Here is a 21,624-nt window from a genome sequence, read left to right as displayed (position 1 = left end):
CCATAAAAACTATGTAAATTCACTGACATTCATTTATATGCTTGACATACATATGCTCATCGTCTTGCCTCCAGACCAAGATAATCCATACTTTAATCCACAGGTGTAATCACCTTAGAGACCACTGTCTAAGCAAGAACTGATCCCACACTGAGGAGTAAAACTCGCGCTGACTCCTGCTTGCAAATGCTTGGTTGGAAGCTGCACATTTGCAAGCTTCCTAACAGGAGGCCCCTCCTGCATTTTCCTGCTGCCTCATTGCAGCTTTTTGCCTCCCAACAAGTAGGCAAGGGAGAACAACCCGCACTTCTTCCCCCACTCCTCACTTTGTCAATCACTGCGAGCCGCCAATCCTAACTCAGTTGTTTCGGGAACTTGAACTTCCCCCTTCCCCTGCCCACTGAAATTATTATTTTTTATTTAAAAAGTACACTTCCACATTGCTATGTTGAAATGCCACAACACATCTTTAAAAAAACTAACACTTTTGCTTTGCCACGGGATCATCCCACAACAATGAAACATTCCCCATTAGTCTCTTTGCGGGATTCTCATAATGGTCTCTTTTTATTTTCAGGTACATCTTTCATAGCTGGCCATGGTAACTGGACCCTGATTGTGTGTTCAAAGTAACAATTTAAAACACAAAGCACAGATGCCAAGCTAATAGGGAGAAGGCTGCTGGACTCACCCCCTTTCCAAGTTCATACCCCACCACCAGAAATCATACACAGGAATGTGTTTTGGCTGCCTGATCACAGAATTACCAAGCATAATGAGGAGAACATTTTATTTTTATGGAGGGCACATTGCTTTGTGGTCCCACAGCAATGCAGACCATGCTATTAAAAGTAAAAATAATCAATCTGGAAATGGAGAGGGGAGGGTGGGATGTAAGGGTGGGCAAAACTCTTCATGGACTGTTGCGTGTTTCTCAATCCACACTGGCTTGCCCCTTTTTGCTCCCCAGATTGCAGCATGACAAGATTTGGCAAATTGTGATTTTGTAGTTTCCCTCATCATGGACCAAATCTGGAAAATTCACGCCAGCCACTTCAGAGCTCCAGTTTGCTGCCGACATCATGTCGAAGCAGCACTAAAATCCGCAACCAATGAGAGGCTGTCTAGGGGCAAATTCCTTATATAGAATCAGTGAAGCTTCAGGACTTCCTATTTTTAAAGATTGCGTGAAAGCGAATGTATGTAAGTGTATGTAAGTGTAAAGGCAGGTTATAGTGTACCATATTTGATATAACTATCCTGTCCTGTGCTATAGCTAAAAAAAGAAAAAGAAAAAAAGATCGGGTTTGGAAGGAGTAACACTGGAGATCAATCTTCAGAAAAAAATACTATTAGTTTTACTAGTATGCCTAATTGCTTGTTCTATAAGTATTATTTGAAGATAAAGCTCTCCCAGACTTTCTTTTAGTTTCTAAGTTAAGAAGATTTTAGGATGTCAAGAATGCAGGAAAGAGAAGATATATGAGCTTACTGTAACAGGTCTAACTTCCGTCTGTTTAGGATTTCAGGGATGCATACATACTAGTCCCCTATTAAGGTAAATTAAACCTATGGTTATCCAAAACCAAGTCTGAACCTAGTGGTACCTTTAAGACCAATGAAAATATAAGATTTTTTTTGTGTGTGTGCAAGCATACTTTAGGGCCTCTTGTGGCGCAGAGTGGTAAGGCAGCCGTCTGAAAGCTTTGCCCATAAGGCTGGGAGTTCAATCCCAGCAGCCGGCTCAAGGTTGACTCAGCCTTCCATCCTTCCGAGGTCGGTAAAATGAGTACCCAGCTTGCTGGGGGGTAAACGGTCATGACTGGGGAAGGCACTGGCAAACCACCCCGTATTGAGTCTGCCATGAAAACGCTAGAGGGCGTCACCCCAAGGGTCAGACATGACTCGGTGCTTGCACAGGGGATACCTTTACCTTTACCTTTAAGCATACTTCAGATACCGTGAAACAGAATTTCCTCAACCATTACATATAGGGTATTTTTACATATACATATAGGAAGATATCTTTTTTTAACTTTTGTATTTGTATTCTAAATTATTGACATTCACAGAGCTTATCAACTGTCTTAATCTAACCTCAACTGTAATTGCCAGTTACATATGCATCTTGACTCTAACTAGTCCTTCCTGGCAACTAATTCCCCCTTTCCTGGTTGAGGAAATTCTGTTTCACTGTAACCGAAGAAATATGCATGCACATGAAAGCTCATATATTGAACAAAACTTTGTTGGCCTTAAAGGTGCCCCTGGACTCAAACTTTGTTCTGCTGCTTCAGACCAACATGGCTTCCCACCTGAAACTATGGTTATCCAGTTAGCATTGTAGCTGAGTATAGATTTGAGTCTAGGTCTTCTCAGACTCTGACTCTAGTGTATGCATCACATGAGCTCTTGTGCTGATGAAGTGTTAAAAAGGAGTTATTTATAAGCACACACATCTTTTGTTGATATTAAAAAAGCAATCACAGGAATCAGCATGTTACAAAAACAAGTCCAGAAAGGCAATGAGTCTTTCTGATGATTAGAGTCATTTCTGGCAGTTAGTGAAAATGTCACATATAATGTTCACATTTCCTAAGACTGACTCTTTTCTATTTTTATTAATGTAAAAATGCAAATCATAGGCTCAGTACTGGGAAAGGAATGCTATAAACACTGGCCTGTTATAAAATGAATGCAATGGGACATTTTCCATTCAAAATGGCCAGCTTTTTTTCAGCATGCAACCAATAGTCACTGCATGCCATCTGTTCACTGATGTAATAAGACTCAAGTCTTGTCTCTTAGCTCCCTATCAGGAAGGCCAGAGCTTGTTCTTAATTAACTTGCTAAAGAGGGGAAATTATAAATGCAGTCATCTTTTGAAACTTTATGGATTCATATGTTTTAGAGTACCTGCAAAGAAGAACTGACATTTGAACTCAGAAGCAGAGAACCCAAAACACTTCCTTTTTAGTGGACACTGTATTGATTGTGACGGGGTAACTACTGAACTAGGAGTGTGCACTCAGAAATGGCCATCTTAAACTCTCATGGTATTCCCCAGAAGACCTTCCTAGATCTCTTAACATTGTGAATTAATTGTCCCAAGTCATGTAGGGTTTTAAAGGTCAACACCTTGAATTGTGCCTTACAGTGTTCTCCAGTCAACATGCTGACAGTATTCTGTCCCAGCTGAAATTTCCAAACATTTTTTTTTAGGGCAGCTCTATATAATATGCATTGTAGTAATCTAATCCACAGTTGCCACTACCTTATTCAACAGTAGGCATCAGTTCAACTCTCAGGATATAGACCAGTTCCTTCAAGGGGAGTGCCCTCTATTCAGAATAGCTGAATCCTTTTTGTGCAGTAGGAGCCTCTTGTGGCGCAGAGTAGTAAGGCAGCAGAAATGTGCTGTCTGAAGCTGTCTGCTCATGAGGCTGGGAGTTCAGTCCCAGCAGCCAGCTCAAGGTTGACTCAGCCTTCCATCCTTCCGAGGTTGGTAAAATGAGTAACTAGCTTGCTGGGGGGTAAACGGTAATGACTGGGGAAGGCACTGGCAATTGAGTCTGCCATGAAAACGCTAGAGGGCATCACCCCAAGGGTCAGACATGACCCGGTGCTTGCACAGGGGATACCTTTACCTTTACCTTTAGTACTTCTGTATTGTTGCAATGAAAATTCAATAAAGCTTTACTTTATTATCTCAAATCCACTTTAAAACTGCTTCCATATCTTGTTTCAGGTTCTACACCATCACTTGGATCAACCGAAAGCATGAGGTAGAGATATTATCAGCATATTGGTGACAAATCAGCCCCAAACCCTGGATGTCCTCCCCCAGAGGTTTCGTGCGAAGGTTGAAAAGAATAAGGGACAAGAATGGAGCTTGTAGGACCCCACAGACCAAAAACCAAATGGATGAGCAGAAATACCCCAGCACCATCTCCTGTAAACTACCCATCACATACGACCAGAACCACTGCAGAATGGAGCCTCTAAATCCTAATCCAGACAGATGATCCAGAAGTAAACTATTATTGCTAATATTGAAAGCCTCTGAGATATCTAGGAGAATCAACAGAATTGCACCCCTCTGTCTATCTCCCAGCATAGATCAACTATGAGGGCGACCAAGGCTATTTGTATTCCATAACTAGGCCAAAAACAGATTGGAAAAGATTTAAACAATCCACTTCATGCAGATCCAAACAATCCATCCATTCAATCATCATGGCCAAGAATGGAATTTTTGAGTGTGATCGATAATTTAAATCTTCTGGGTCTAGGGCAGACTTTCTCAACCAACGTTTTGTGAAACCCTGGGGTTTCTGGACAACCCTGGAAAGGTTTCTCAAATAGGTGGGAGTTAATTTTTAATGCATTTTTAAAAATTGTTAAACATTTATCTGGTGATATGACCATATATGGTCATGTCGACCTGCCCCCCCCCCAATGGCTAATGATAGACCTGGAGGGGGTGGATGAGGAGGGACCCAGGGTAAGCATGTACACAGTTATGCTTCCCAACTATATTCTGCATGATCATGCCACTTCTAGGGTTTCTCAAAGCCTGAAGAATGTTTCAGGGGTTTCTCAAAGGTAAAAATGTGGAAAAAGGCTGGGCTAGGATACACTTCTTTAGAACTAGACACACCACAGCAATGACCCCCTGTCTCTCAAAAGTCAGCCACCCCCTTTATGGCAGATTTAAGTAGCCAGTAAGGGCAAAGGTCACAGAAGAAGTTGGTAGGCCTCAAACTTCCAGGGATCCTGTATATATCTTCATATTGAATAAACTAGAAAGTATCACAAATCACTGAACGAGTCAGCATCCCTGCAGTATATAACCCTGTCACTGCTAATGTAAAATACAAGTTGGTATGATGGCAAAAGATTGTAATTGCAAAGTGTTGAGAAAATGGTTACAGTGTCTACTAAGCAGTCCACCTCCTCCTATTAATAGACCAGTCCTCTTTCCCATAAGAGTGACATCATGATACACACAATGTCCTTTCCCCATGTCATTGTCTCCCACCTCCCATATGGTATGGCAGCGCTACTTAAACTAGTAACTATCATTAAATATTGAACTCCACAAAATTATTTACTGTGTAAAGAATGTCCTACAATATATGTCCTAGATCATGTTCTCTGTTCAATATGATAGTATTAGGGCTGATCACCGTCCCATATAAAATGAGTCTGAACAATATAGTTTTTTAGTTTTATAGTTTTTTCTCCGTGATTCCGGAGAAAGGAGATCAGCCACTGAAGGGCAGTCCTTCTGATTCCGGCATCGTCAAGGTGGTGAGCTAGAAGCTCATGGTCTACTGTGTCGAACGTTGCTGAGAGATTTAATATAAGCAGCGCCGATCCAACCCCATTATAGAAAATACTATGATAGAAGACCAGGTCCCCCAGAAGATACTTTGTATTACTAATTTGGATCTTACTTTGAAATTAATTGTTGTTACTTTGGGGTAAGTCTCTTGGTATAATATACAATTTATGAAGTTTTTGTGTTTAAATTAGACTGGAGATTACTAAATCTAGCATACATGATATTTTTTCTCACTGGAAATTTATTGTTGTTATTTTTGTAGTTGTTTATACTAAGTTATTTATGCTGCTTTCAAATGTAATACCAAATGCAATTAATTTGGTTGCTGAATATATTTCATATGTTATTAATTTAATACAGATATTGGCTGCTGAGAAAGTTAATTGAAAAACCAATTCAACTAGTGTGGTTTTCTGCTGTTATTTTGACTAAACAATTACATTTACCACAGCTTGTTTGGGAGCTTCATCTCAATATTTTGTTCTTTTGGTTTGACTTGCCCTATTTCTGGCATTGGAGAGGGGATGAGAGAGCAGCATAGGTCTGCCCAGCCCTGTCTCTGCAGGCTCCCTTTGGTGACAAGAAGAAAAATGGTAGCCAGGTATGGGTCTGTTCATAAATAATCTGAAAATATTTCTATGCTGGCACTTCCTGTGCTGTGAGAGCGGCCTGGTGATATCACATCCAATGTGATGTCTGAGTGATGTCACTTCTGGTGACATGCAACGTCCAGGGGTGTGGCAGGAAGGTGTGGCCTACTAACATCATTTCTGGGGTTTCTCAAAGCCTGAAGAATGTTTCACTGGTTTCTCAATGGTAAAAAAGTTTGAGAAAGGCAGGGGTAGAGTACTGCTGCTTCTCAAAATTTCACATCTCAAAATTAGTAGCTCTCTTCCCCACCTACCCATGCTGTCTATTCACAGTTGTGCAGCAGGGACAAGAAAAACTGCATCTCCAGATATTTCTTCTTTTAACATGACCTTTCCTGTTGCATTTGGTGAGCCTGCACAATTGAAATATGAAATGTCCACATCTTGATTTAACCTTACGAACAAACCTGCATTTCCCTGTGTGTGTATATGGAGAGAGAGAGAGAGATGTTTGCTGATGATAATGGTACAAACAGAACTTGCACTGAGCCTTACTTTATCCAAAATGCTGAGGCTTTTGGCCTGGAATTGGTCTCATACCTTTCCCTACCAAAGGAAGAGAGCAGGATGGATTATTATTCTTTGTATTTTCCTTCTTTTAATTGCCTTCCTTAATGCTTTCCCATTTCAAAATATCATGGAGGAAAGATGGGAGCTGGTCATTTGTTTTCTTAAATTAACATGCATTGCAAATTTATGGACCAGATGACTGGCTTTGAAAAGCAAGTTCTTGTGTGTTTGGGAATGTCTGGTGGAGGAAAAGTGGAGCTGGCATGTGTTAGCTGTGAACTTCTGCACTCAGTCTCTCCTTCTTAAAAAAAAAGGAGGGAGGAGGGAAAAATTTCTTGAGTTGTCTTAGCAGCTGGGCACAAAGGTTTCTTTCTTTGCTCTCATTTACTTCTTCTGAACCCTTGGAAGCAGTAATAAAAAAAATATGGAAACACAGAATATTCCAAATATAGCAAAGTCTCCTTTTAATATAAACATTCCCTTGAAGTTAATGGCAAAACTATTGATTTTAATGATATCTGGATTGAACCCAAAGTCTTCACTGCAAGGGGAACTTGTAGTCTTACAAGAAGTGCAAACTTAGAGGATCAGGAGGAAACATTCATAGCTAGTGTTGATATATGGAATCCTGGCTCTGATATGAACCTGCTCTTAGATCTTGATGAATTTGCAGTTGGAGCTTAACCTGACTCAGCTCTATTTTACTATTTGGGGAGTCAAATTTGGAGCTTGGGTGTGTTGGCAGATTAAATAACACAGCAAAGTTGCACAATGTGATTAATGTATGGATAAAAGTTTAGCTAGGGACTAATATACATGATAGTAAAGAGGAGAGACAGAGATAGGTTCGTAACTACATCACTAGCGGGACACTATTGACTGGGGGGGATCTTGATTAAAAATTTGGTCTATATAGAATAACAAAAAAGTTTCATAGAACGCATAGAATGCAAAAATAGTATTGTAATATATATTTTTAATCTCAACATAAGTACAATTTGCCAGGTACCCCCAAGATGTCCCTCCAAAAGTGGGACAATCTGGTCACCTTACCTAAGAGTAGCCATCTGGAGACAGACAAGGAATGACACTTAACAGGAAAGAAAGAGCTGACCTAACTATCTAATCAAATTGACTTCTTGCTGCTTCCCTCAGGGTCCTCTTCTCTTGGTATAGTTGTTAGGAGTGCGGACTTCTAATATGGCGAGTTGAGTTTGAATCTGCACTCCCCCATATGCAACCAGTTGAGTGACCTTAGGCACTGATAAAGCTAAGCTTTAAAGCCCTAAATTGTCTGGGACCCAGAATTTATGGGACTGCCTCTTCCACTAAGAGGACTTCAACCTAGTGAACCACACCTGTTCAAGATCCCTGGCCCAAAATGGCTCTGGCCCCAAACAAAGGAGACCTTTCTGCCGGCTTGGTGTAGTGGTTAGGAATGCGAACTTCTAATCTGGCATGCCAGGTTTGATACCATGCTGCTCCACATGCAACCAGCTGGGTGACTTTGGCCTCAACACAGCAGTGATGTTCTGATATCAGGGCTCTCTCAGCCTCACCCACCTCACAGGGTGTCTGTTGTAGGGAGAGGAAAGGGAAGGCGAATGTAAGCCTCTTTGAGCCTCCCTCAGGTAGAGAAAAGCGGCATATAAGAACCAACTCTTCTTCAAATACCGGAAACTCCTTATCAAGGTCAAATATACAAAGTCCACAAGATTCATCTAACAGACTTTCTTATCCTTCATCCACTGTTTGGCATTAATAACTGGGGATGGAAAGAGCACTCACTCAATAGCTTGGAGCCTATCCAAAATCTTTTTCTTAGATGAGTTTTGGTGCTTCCAAAGGGGTCCCCCACAGCCCTAATGATTGCAGAGCTTGGTCTTCCCTCTACCGAAGCCCACACCCACTTAGCCACTGTGAAATCTTGTAAGAAAAATACAAAAGTAAAACCAGAGTCCTTTAGCCATCAATTCTTCAAGCTCTTATTGATCAAAGTTCTGCATCTGGGTCAGAAAAATGAAAAGTTCTGCATCTGGCTCAGAAAAATGAAAAGCATACCTACTGGATGGGGGATACGCTTCTAGGTAACACTATATGAACAAGACCTTGGGGTACTTGTGGATTGTAAGCTAAACATGAGCAGGCAGTGTGATGCAATGGTAAAAAAGGCAAATGCCATTTTGGGCTGTATCAACAGGGGCATCACATCAAAATCACAAGATGTCATAGACCCATTGTATATGGCACTGGTCAGACCACACCTGGAGTACTGTGTGCAGTTGTGGAGGCCTCATTTCAAGAAGGACATGGATAAAATTGAAAGGGTACAGAGGAGAACGACAAGGATGATCTGGGGCCAAGGGACCAAGCCCTATGAAGATAGGTTGAGGGACTTGGGAATGTTCAGCCTGGAGAAAAGGAGGTTGAGAGGGGACATGATAGCCCTCTTTAAGTATTTGAAAGGTTGTCACTTGGAGGAGGGCAGGATGCTGTTTCCGTTGGCTGCAAAGGATGCGCAGTAATGGGTTTAAACTACATGTACAACAATAAAGGCTAGATATCAGGAAAAAAATTTTCACAGTCAGAGTAGTTCAGCAGTGGAATAGGCTGCCTAAGGAGGTGGTGAGCTCCCCCTCACTGGCAGTCTTCAAGCAAAGGTTGGATACATACTTTTCTTGGATGCTTTAGGATGCTTTGGGCTGATCCTGCATTGAGCAAGGGGTTGGACTAGTAAATATAACAGCACACAATCTTAGAATGGCATTAACAACTTTATGATTTGAAATAAGAGCCTCTTGTGGCGCAGAGTGGTAAGGCAGCCGTCTGAAAGCTTTGCCCATGAGGCTGGGAGTTCAATCCCAGCAGCCGGCTCAAGGTTGACTCAGCCTTCCATCCTTCCGAGGTCGGTAAAATGAGTACCCAGCTTGCTGGGGGGTAAACGGTAATGACTGGGGAAGGCACTGGCAAACCACCCCGTATTGAGTCTGCCATGAAAACGCTAGAGGGCATCACCCCAAGGGTCAGACATGACTCGGTGCTTGCACAGGGGAAAACTTTACCTTTACCTTTATGATTTGAAATAATGCAATCAGCTATGCTTTCTGGGAGTTACTCTCAAATATCTTTGGCTCAACGCCATTGCTTTTGTCAGAATTCAATTCTGGAAGATCCCCCTCACTATGTTTTGTCCTGCTTCTTGTATTCAGAACCTGGGAATAACCTCTTTGCTAAGATAATACCCAGTTTATACCTTCTTCCTGATTCTGACAAATTAACCTATCTGCTATCAGATACAGATCTGTGTGTTTCATATTGGATGAGTTTTGCTCCGGCTGCCAGGAAGATCTTAGGTAAAGTACTATTAACGAGAGCTACCAATTTGAAATGTTGATCATATACTTTACTATGATACATTCTGTTTTATCTTTGCTGATTTTATATATTATACTGGGAGACTCTGTTTATTCTTCTACTTTTATTGATTAACTAGATTTAAAGCCCATTTTATTTTGGGATAAAATGGGCGCTAGCCCCCTCCCTGGGGACGGCGCTGGGTGGCTGCCTGAGGCAGCGGAAGCCTTCCCCCCCCCCCCGGCCAAAGGCTGCCACGGGGATGCGGACGGGGCTGGGGGGCTCTGCAAGCCGGCCAGTGCAGTCCCCGGGCTGCAGAAGCCTTTTTCCTCCCCCCCATGGGCAAAGGCTTCTGCGGGCCCGGGGATGGCGCTGGGCGGCTCTGTGAGCTGGCAAGCGCCGTTCCCCGGGGAAGGCTTTTTCTTCCTCCCTCCCGATGGGCAAAGAGTTCAGCGGGCCTGGGGACAGCGCTGGGCGGCTGTGCAAGCTGGCCAGCACCATCCACTGGCTCGCAGAAGCCTTTTTCCTCCCCCCCCCCCCCCCACCGGCAAAGCCTTCTGCGGGCCCCGGGACAGCGCTGCCTGAGCCGCCCAGCGCCGTCCCCAGGCCCACAGAAGGCTTGTTCTCCCCCACACACACCGGGAAAGGCTTCTGCGGGCCCGGGGACGGCTCTGCTAGTCGCCCAGCACCGTCCCTTGGCCCGCAGAATCCTTTTTGCTCCCGCAACCCCATTCCCAGACAAAGACATCATGAACCCCCCAGTGTTTAAGAGGTCATGTGATTTACTTTTCACCATCTAAACCACCACAAATCACATGCCTTCCACTGCTCCATGGCTGAGCAAGCTTCTTCTGAAGAAGCAGATTCAAATCCTTTGTTCTGAAGCCTTAGGCCAGTTGCTCTTTCTCTTTCCCTCTTCCAGCCTATCAAAATTAAGCTGGGGCATGAAGAAAGGTAGAACTAAGTATCCTGTTAGAGATCCTCGGGGGAAGGGTGAGAGAATTGTGTTACATATTGAGGGAAGGACTTATTTAATTTCTTTGATTTGTGTATATGTTTATGTGTGCACTTTTCTCCTGAGCATCAACAGTTTTCTAGAGCCTGTCTTATTTATTTTTGTACAACAGGCTTTATTGCTATTGTATATCAGTTATAGGGAGTCACTGAATTTGGCTTGTGCCATGTTGCTTGTCCCCTTTGTTTGAATGCATCACATACACATCTCTTCAGCAGCACATTTGCTCCTTTGCATGCTTTTAATTAAATTCTGCCTTTCAAGTCAACAAATTACATAATTATTCCTGTGTCCCAATTGCTGATGCCACAGCCTGGAGCAACTTTTATGATTGCCTTGCAAGGTTTACTTTCTGCCTATAAGTTTCAAGAGAGTACATATCCAGCTTCACAAACTTAGTTGCAATTAAATTATAATAATATAATATAAATAATAATAATAAGAAAAATATTTATAGCCTGCCTTTCCCTGGGGGCTCAGGGCAAGTAACAACATTTTAAAAACATTACAACATTAACATCTACAATAGATCCCTTAATTAATTCCATAACTGCCTTCTACTTATGGCAGGAGGGTTGATATAGGTCTAGATTTCAGATTCTGATGTAAATTTGGCTGGTGTTTTGAACAGGCACACCAGGAGTTCAACAAATTGCTTATTTGTCTAATAAAAAAATCTCTTCCCAACAAGATGGTATAATTTCCTTTGCCAATTATCTTACATAGATAAGATTATTCACAAGCTTTGGGAAATAATGGCAGTTTGGAATGAGCACTGGGAATGGGCACAAACCAGAAAATTCTGGTTCAGTTTTGGTTTTGGAGTTTGGGATGACCCCCCCCCCCCATGAACTGGTCCAGTTTGAGCTGGTCAGTTTTACTTAGAAGAAGGGGAACTGAAACAGCTAACTGATTTCTTAGATCCACTTTCAGATTTGCTGAGTTCTCTTATTGTGTATGCACCCCTCCCCCATTTTTAACAGTGGGTCGCTTTCCCTCTTCCCTGCCACTGAGGTTGCCCACCCTCCCTCCCTTTGTTCAGTGTTCAACAACTAGATGTTAAGTAAGAAATAATTGTTAAAAAATTGCAATGTTTTACTCAAAAATAAGAAAAAGATAATATGAAATTTTGTTCATAAAAGTTTATTGTCACAACTTGCGAGTTTTGGGCATGGGGGAGGAACCATATATGAGCAGTCCCAGCCTGCGTGTGGGCCTGCTATAGTTAGGGGGCCTCCGAAAGAGGCTGTGGGTAGGCAGAGCCAGGTGGTCACCGCTCATGGTGGATGAGCCTTGATGGCTAACCACATTTATGGGTGGCTTGGGAACTCAGCAGAGGATCAACCCTCAACGAGTTCTCAGAATATGGTCATCTCCCTGACATGCACAGGTCATTGAGGGCACGGGGAGCCCAGCAGGGTGCCGGAGGGCCCCAACATGCCTGCTGGATTAACAATTGGCTACCTTCTGAAAGAAGGGACACAAGAGGGCTGGTTCCTTCACCCCCATGCTCTCCAATGCTTGGTTATGTTAATAAAAGTTGTGGCCTATTTTAAAAGCCAAAAAGCAGTGTTTTCGTGTCTTTGTGGCAAAAGATATTCCCCTGCGAGGCAATGTTTAATACCTGCCTGTTAAACCAGTGATATTAGCACCTTTTCTGTGGCCATTTTGTTGTCTCAGGTAGCCTGTTGCTTTGCACCATCAGCTGGATGATCACTCTAGGTCAGGGGTCATCAACCTCCAGTCTGCAGCCCAGTGCCGGGTCGCAAAGGCCACGGTACTGGGCCGCCGGCAGCCATGCCTGCCTCCCCCCGCCCACAGCAAGAAGGAAGGGAAGAGGCAGGCGCAGCCACCGGCATGCCGGTGACACAAATGTGCATGTGCGCAGTTGCCACGCATGCGCGTTAGCGCCCCTGGTGGCGGAAATGTGCATGCATGGCAACTGCGTGCATGTGTGTTACTGCCACCTGGAGATGAAAACGTGCATGTGCGGCAACTGCGCGTGCGTGTTTGCGCAGCACCCGGGCCCTCGGCTCTCCCCTCACCCCGGAGGCGGTCCCTGACCTGAGAAAGGTTGGGGACCGTTGCTCTAGGTAACGGTCCACAAGCCTCTTTCATTATTTTCCCACAGGAGAAGGTCATCTGCTTTTGCCTCTGGAAATCTTTCTACTTTGAATCATAGATTCAGAAATGTGCTTAATCTGGGCCCATGACCCTTGTCGGCAGAGTAATTATGAAACAAAAAAGGGGGGGCAACCTAAGAGTCAAGTTAGGAACCCAGAAGGCTGAGCTGCTGAAACATAGGATAAAATATATTTATTGGGTGCACAGTAACTACAATTTGAAAGCAACATTTGTAGAATCTATATAAAACCAAAGAGGTAGTGGATGTAACATCACATCCATTAAGATGCTGCATACAGCAACAAAATATACATATACAATAACCCCTAGAACACACGCATTTTGGCCCTAATGGCCTTTTTCAGTGGTCTAAATAATAATGTACACTAAAAGTATAAAATATATGTTCCAGGCAAGGCAAGTAGTATATGAATCATAAGAATAAAAATACACATGAAAGATATTATCAAAATGTAACATACTAACTGAGCCAAAGAAAAAAAATTAAGTTACTAAAGAATGGTTGTTTCTCACAATAGAATAGCGTAGCTCCGCATAACCATTATAGAGTTTTGTGGTCAATCAGGCCTACCCATCAGAGATGACAACTTTGTACAACCATTCAGTAAAAAGATAGATGGGATAACATGAATGTGTAATTAAACTATAGTAATATTGTATGCCCCCTCTAATAGCCAGAAGTTAAGAAAAATCAAAATTTTCACATACATACCTGTTATTGGCTGTTCCTTTATTCACAGTGTGTGCCCATGTGTCAACTAAAAGTAAACAGAATCTAAGAGGGAGTGGTATCCTTGGAGGAAAAGAAAAATAATTAATATGAAAACCAGCTTAAAATTCTAAAAAGGAGGGGTAGGGAAGGAGGAGGGGGAAAAACTAAGATTGCAAAACCTTGTCATCAGTGAAACATACAGGGCACATTATAGATCAATGCATACTCAACCAGACAGTATCTTCATTAAATCTACTCACATAATTTCTGTGCTAGATTGCAGAGTTGTGCTATAAAAAAAAAACGTATTCCAATTCCATAACAGTTTCTTTTGCAAGTAAACAACTAATGACATCACCTAAGAACAACTGACCCCCGTATAATGGGGGGGGGGATACAGAAATCAGGATTTTTTTGTATATGCAGTTTTAATTGTTTTTAACTGGTTAAATTTTAACTGTTTTTAACTGGTTTAGGTATTTAAATTATTGTGTGTTTAAATGATGCAAACTGCCCCAAGCAGGTAAATACTGAGAGGGGCAGTATAGAAATCTAATGATAGATAGATAGATAGATAGATAGATAGATAGATAGATAGATAGATAGATAGATAGATAGATAGATAGATAGGTAGGTAGGTAGGTAGGGAGGGAGGGAGGGAGGGAGGGAGGGAGGGAGGGAGGGAGAGAGAGAGAGAGAGAGAGAGAGAGAGAGATAGAGAGAGTCTCTAGCACTGCTATGGCCCATTATGCACAGCCGCTGAAACGGCGATTTCGGGTCACATGGGAAACGTGGAGGGGGAAGACGCGAAGCACACCGGTTATGCACGGGATGGGACGCAACGGCGGTAAAACCCAGAGTAACCGATTATGCACACGGTGATCCCGGCGCCGCTTCTGGTTGCGTCCCGGTCACCCGGAAACTGCACTTTCTTCCGCGTTTCGCTAACGCGGCTTTTTCAGTGGCATGCACCGAAGCTGCGGCCGGTTGCAGCCGGCTCCGTGCGTTATCCGTGATTTTAGTCGCCGCCATTCCACCCCGAATGTGCATTATTCCCCCCGTGCATAATGGGTCTATGGGATGCAAATCTGCCTCTGAACTGGGCAGTTTATTTGTGGAAAAATTAGAGAATGTACCAAAGAATTTGTACAAAAGAATTTATCATTTGAATTTATTAACTGAGTTACTTGTTCAGTTTGGTTACTACATTAATACTACATGAGACTATCAAAGCTGAAAAGAGATTTGACAAATCCAGTCTCAACTTTTTGGATTTTAGTAGTAATTTGTGGTTTATTTCCTAGATCTAAAACATACAGCAAAGAGTTTCTCCTACTAGGTCTCCTTTTTATGGACAAGGCTAAATTTTCAGCTGTTATAGCCTGGCAATACTGCTATTCCATTGATAGGGGACTATCTCCGAAGTGAGATAGTGATATAGCAGCACACAATTCATCACATCATACTGGCTCTAATACTTATACGGAAGCTTATTATAGAGGGCAGTTTGGATTGATCATCCCAGAATTCTGCCATGAAAAATTAATCGACATTATAGAAGTGGAATGAAGCTCTGGTTGCCTGGAGAAAAATGTTCCGTCCATTTTATAATGCTTGATATGTGCAGCTGGAGCATTTCATAGTAAGGAAGTAAACAACACCCCATAAACCTCTATTAAAGAGACATCCCCCCAAGCAGTTGCTAGTCCTAGAAAATGCAGATTTCTAGCAGTGATTGCATTCAGCCAAGAAAGCAACATCAAGTAATACTCTAGAGAGAAGGCCTAATATTGTTCATTGACAATGAAGTCTGCTTTGTTTTTGCATGGCTGCTAGTAGCCAATCAAGCTGTATAATGTCCAAATGTGTTTAATGTAACTTTATCATTTTTCAAATCACTTCTTTTAACAAATATACATCCTCAGCTGGTACAAACTATCAGTCATTCACCAGCATCTGCAATGGCAGAGCTATATATGTCTTCCAATCAATGGAGCTCAAGTAATGTTCTGACCAGCTGCACATCTGAGTCTTAGATGAGAGTGCAGTAGCATTGTTAATGCTGCTGAGAGATACATTTTGAAGCACTAATCCCAATGCACCTGCCTGCATTTATCTTCTTATCAGTTTACAAATGTCAGGAATTTGAGAAAGTACAGGGCTTTACAGTCCATTGCATGGGGCCTCTTTACATTTGAGCCATGAATATGGGAGTAAGCAGGCCAAGATTAAGTAGTTTTCTGCCTCTTTTCCTTTCAGTGGAAGGGTGAAGTGCATGTCATCCACAGTAATCAATGGACTTTAAACAAGTTTAACTATGGTTGGAACATACTCTTTACTCTGTTACACAGATAAGGTTGCTGTACCCTTTGAGGTATGAAAGAGGCTTCAATGATTGGAGCTATGTTCATTAACTTGATATAATCATTCTTTAATTATACTATGAGACATTTATGTTGGCTTTAGTCCTAAGATTTTGCTGGGCAAAATCCATATTATATAGTTCCACTGGCAACTTAATCTCAAAGAGGATGTCATTTTCATTCAGCTTCACTATAAAGGTTCATACAACATGGAAAAATGAGAAAGTATTTCCTTTGGGACAACCCTGTCATTTTCCCCTTCCTCATACTGTACCAAGTCAGAATAAAACTCTGCTTCCCTTGCCATAAGTTTACCCTGCTCTTAAGTTTCTACTAAAAGAACTTACCAAGAACAACAACAACAAAAAATCCTGTGTGCTAAAAAAATGTATAAGAAATGTTGCACATCCATCACAGCTTTAATACTGGTCGAAGGGGATGCTGTAAGACGTGTGTACATGACAGAAGGAACTATTCACATTAAACATTTTCACAGTAAAATTGCAGAAAATGCAGATGAACAAGCACAGTTATGAATCAGCCATGCTCTTGCCAGCAGGTTGAAAAAGCAGAAGCGGAGAGGGAGAGGGCTGCCAAATCTCTTCTATTTTCAGATAATCTCCCACCTCAGAGAATGTGAAACTACGCAGAACCTAAGCATCCTTTATTTCACAAATCCTCAGCCACATATCTCTCAATAGCTCAACTTGCAAAGTGTTTAAACAAACAAACAAAACCACAAAAACTTTACACAGAGTCCATTGCTGTGTAGTAAGAAATATTAATGTACCTGATCTTTTCCCACTTCAGTTTTTGAACGCAACATACCACCAGTTCTTATGGACAGCTAACTACAGGGCATAGAGGCTGAGGCTTTCCCCTAATGTTGCCTCCTGGCACTGGGATTCAGATGCTGGATGCTTTTAAATATGGAGGTTCTCCTCAACTACCATGGTTAGTAGCCATTAATAGACTTATCCTCCATGAATCTATGTAATCCCCCTTTAACACTATTTTCCTGTGGCAGTGAATTCCACATTTTAATTACTCTGTGTAAAGTATTATTTCTTTTGGTCTATTCTGAACCTCTAGTCCATCAGTTTCATTGGATTCACTAGAGAGTTAGAGCTTCTCTGACCTCTTCTGGTAAGCCATTCCACGAGGTGGAAACCATAATTGTTCATGGTTGATTTTTCCCATTTGAAGGTTAGCATTGCAGAAACCTCTGCTGACATGAGTGGAGTTGTCCTACGGGGTGTAGAAAGACAAGTGGTGCCATAAATAAGAGGGGCCAAGACCACAAAGGGATTTATCTGTGATAGCTAGTGCCTTGAATTGAACTCAGTAACAAGTGCACAACCAATGGAGGGTTTGCAGAATGGGAGTAATATGTGTAGTTCCTGCTAATAGTTGAGCTGTGACATTCTGGATGGGGTTTCTGAATTGAGTTTGAGGGGAGACCAACATACAAGGCACTACAGTAGTTTAGTCTCAGTGTTATTGTGGCATAGATCCAGGTAGCCAGGTTAGATGTTCAAGTTATGGGGCCATTTTATGGACTAGTCCGAGTTGGAAGGAAATCTGTTGCAGCTGAATTAAGTTGCTTATCCACTAATAAAGATGGCCCCAGCATGGCCTAAAGGCTTTTAACTGTCAGCAAGGGTTAGCAAAACTGCCAAAAGTGGGGAAAACAATGTCCTTCAAAGTCTCTGCCTTCCCAGCCAACATTACCTCTGTCTTTTCAGGGTTTAATTTCAATTTGTTGACTTTCAGCCAGTTAACCTCTGTGGCCAGGTAGTGATTCAGGACCTGTACTGTATCACCAGGAGATTCTAAAGAATACATAAAGCTGGGTATCATCAACATATTGATGACAACCAACCCTAGTGTTTAGTTTTAATGTATTGCTACAGGGGATGGGGACACTTTTTGGGAGCAGGGAGGAATGCTGTGATGTGCTGATATCACCTGGAAGTGATGTTGGTACATCAGAGATTAGGGTAGGGGGCACCTCTTTTTGGGGGTAAAACTCTGGTGGAATTAGCTTCTTACACAACAGTTTTGCCCCCAAACCAGAGCACACCCTCTCCCCAATGAACCCAATGTGCTGATATCACTTCTGGGCAATTTCAACACATTGCAGCATTCTTCTGATTTGGGAGAGGGTTGGGGAGAGTTGGGGGCAAAGTGTTCCAGAAAGCGGTGGAACTCCACACAGACCAGGGAGCTTGGCAACCTTAACCAACCCACAAACTACCTTAGCTGCTGTGGAAAACAAGATGATTTGTGGTAAGGCTGTTACAGTGGTGTTTTGTTTATGCTAGAGATATGTTATCATGTCTACTTAACACATATTTCTTTTAGTTGGATATAACTGAGCAATTTGCAGCCTTACTGAACTCCCATTTTATTTGCTGTCACAAATGAATGTGGCTCCTCATCTGAAATTATTTCAAGCATTGTAATCAATAAGTGGTCCATAGGAGAAAGCATAAGAGGCTAGGGCTGGGGCTTCTCCAGACACATTAACTGAACAGCTTTATAAAATTCAGCTGCTGTGCCAATGGGAGCATTGCTACCGGGTGCTGCTATGCCCAACTGGAATATGATCAATCTTAATACCTGAAATTTATAGCATTGTTTAGATCCAGGTACTAGATGCACCCCACTCTTAATTTGAGTATATCTCAGGACTAGGTTGTTTGTCTATTAAAGGCATACATTAAAATATTATTTCAGTCATCTATGCATTGCCGCGTTCAGATTAGTAATCAGTAACTTTTAACACTTAGTTATTTTATAAGGGCAGCAAATCCAAACACTAAAGCAAAAGGTTAAAAAGAGAAGTTTAAACAAAATCCAAAGACTGCCACCGATCCTCATCTTCTGCAAACAAGGCCTTGCTGTAAACATTTTGGGCCATTCCGAATGACTTTAATGTAGCAGAAGGCTTTCAAATTGTAAACGCTACTAATTTGCAGTTCCGCAAAACGTCGCACACAATCTGCCACACTCCTGAAACAGTCCCGCAAAAAGCGATCTGTTGTAGAGCTTAAAGGGAAATAGGGAAAAGTGGATTCACCCTCCGAAAAGCGCTACACTCTTGCAAACAATCTGCAACAGTAGCGAAAAAGACCCGTGTGTTCCCATTGTTGAGGTTCCAACAAAGTCCCTCCCCCTGGCTCTCTCCTCCGAACTTCCGGTGAAGCGATCGCCATTTTTTAATTCTCAGAGCGAGCAGAAAGCAACAAACCAGCAAGCCTTCATTCACCCAGCGAGGCTTCTCCGGCTACAGCCCCTCCACAGAAGTGCTTTAAAGCTCCCCTAAGTCCCCAAGCACAACACAGCCTTCTAGAATATGAGAAGTGACAAGAAAGATGAGTAACTCAAATCTTTGGAAAATAATGTACAGGAAGAAGATTCAGAGTTTGTCTTTTGTTCAGTGTCATTGCAGAGAGGAAATGTTCAGCTTTCCCGTATTCAAAACATCTTTTCATTTATGTTTTGCCATTCCAGCCATTGGTAATCATTATGCCACAAAGTTTTTCAATGGAATCAGAAACACATGGTATTCCATATATTTCCTATAAACATTATCATTCCACACTAATGTGCCCGGTGCAGTAAAAGCCAAGAATTCTTTTATGAGCATTTAAAATCAAAGTCATCTGATTTGAGCACACTAGTTTGAATGGCATATTTGTTAAGCATTCAGCGCTATTGGAAAGCAGGGTTGCCAATTACCCCCTTGGGCCAGGAGTTTCCCTCCCTCCTCTAGCTTCTGTTGCCCATTGCCACTCCAGCAGCTACTAGGAGTAAAATAATTTTTTAAAAAAGTCATGGTGCCAGTGGCACCCTTCTCATGTCCACCCCCAACTCTCACCAGTGGCTGCTGGTTGCCAGTCCTACTGGAAAGCTGACATTTAAAATCTAACCATGTTTGAAAATACATTAATATTAGAAACAATCAATAAAGCATAAAATAAAATATGCAACACTTAAAAAAATCAGTGCATCCAATTTGTAATAATTAGCTATCGATTATATATGACCTTGTATAATATTTCACTGTTTTCCTGGAACTGTAAACTATTCCATTTTAAAATATTGAAAACTCTTTAAATGGAATTTTATCAGCTTTTATGCTGGCACCAGGAGGAGGTGGAGAAATTTCACCTAGTGCGCTTTCTCAGTGCCGACCTCAACTAGTGATACTTTTTGCCCATGAAAGTGCCTCAGTCCCCAGGTTAGACTTTTCAGGAATCAAAAGTGATCCCTAGTTCTCCTTGTGCCTGTAGAAAAACTGGTAGGATCCAATATATTCCTTTCATCCCTAAGTATGAACTTGTGCGTAACAATTCTCATCCATGGTTCCCCTATATATATTTTGAAATGCCCCTGTGGGAGGATTGTGTCCAGGGTGTCTGGCCTTGAATACGGGCCGGCCCCTACACTCGCCGCCCTCCTTAGCAGCCTCCCTCACAGGAGAGGAAGGGAAGGTGATTTTAAACTGCTTAGAAACACCTGAGGCCTGCTGGGTGACTGTGGACCATTCCGAGTTCTCTCAGATATCTCATAGCCCCAGATCTCTCACAGGGTGTCTGTTATAGGGAGAGGAAGGGAAAGCAATTTTAAACTGCTTAAAGAAACCTGAGGCCTGCTGGGTGACTGTGGACCATTCCCAGTTCTCTCAGACCTCTCACAGCCCCACATCCTTCACAGGGTGTCTGTTATGGGGAGCGGAAGGAAAGGCGATTTAAACTGCATAGAGACAACTGAGGCCTGCTGGGTGACTGTGGACCATTCCACACCACTACAACCCCGCCCCCACAACACACATATTCAACCACATGACTTTACAAACCGGACAACCCCTCCCCTTCCTCTTCCCAATGCCAAGCTATATCTTAATCACTCTCTTCCTTTCTACCTCCCTCTCTCTATGCTATTCCCCCCTCCCCCTGCTAGTGCCTGTTGTATCAGCTGCAATGGGCTTTAATTCTAGCGGATATGATAAACTAAAAGAATAATACAAACAAGACAAAATATCTAAGATCAAATTGTATAAGCAGCAAATTTACAGTATAGAGCTTTAATTTCATTAAATTATCTACACTGGTCAGGCCATACATTTGTCAGTTCCAGGAGACACCTGTTTGGTGTAGTGGTTAGGAGTGCGGACTTCTAATCTAGCATGCCAGGTTCGATTCTGCACTCCCCCACATGCAGCCAGCTGGATGACCTTGGGCTTGCCACAGCAATGATAAAACTGTTCTGACCAAGCAGTGATATCAGGGCTCTCTCAGCCTCACCCACCCCACAGGGTGTCTGTTGTGGGGAGAGGAATGGGAAGGTGACTGTGAGCCGCTTTGAGCCTCCTTCGGGTAGGGAAAAGTGGCATATAAGAACCAACTCTTGGTTGGAAGCCTGGCTGGGATAGGTCTAGAACTGAGGTATCTTCCAGGAATGATGATAATTGGTCTGCGACCTCCCTTTCTAACATTTCCTCCAGAAACATTAAGTGCGAG

The sequence above is a fragment of the Paroedura picta genome, chromosome 2, assembly GCF_049243985.1.
Source record: "Paroedura picta isolate Pp20150507F chromosome 2, Ppicta_v3.0, whole genome shotgun sequence".
In the NCBI taxonomy this organism is placed as follows: domain Eukaryota; kingdom Metazoa; phylum Chordata; class Lepidosauria; order Squamata; family Gekkonidae; genus Paroedura; species Paroedura picta.
This window is presented reverse-complemented; position numbering follows the sequence as displayed.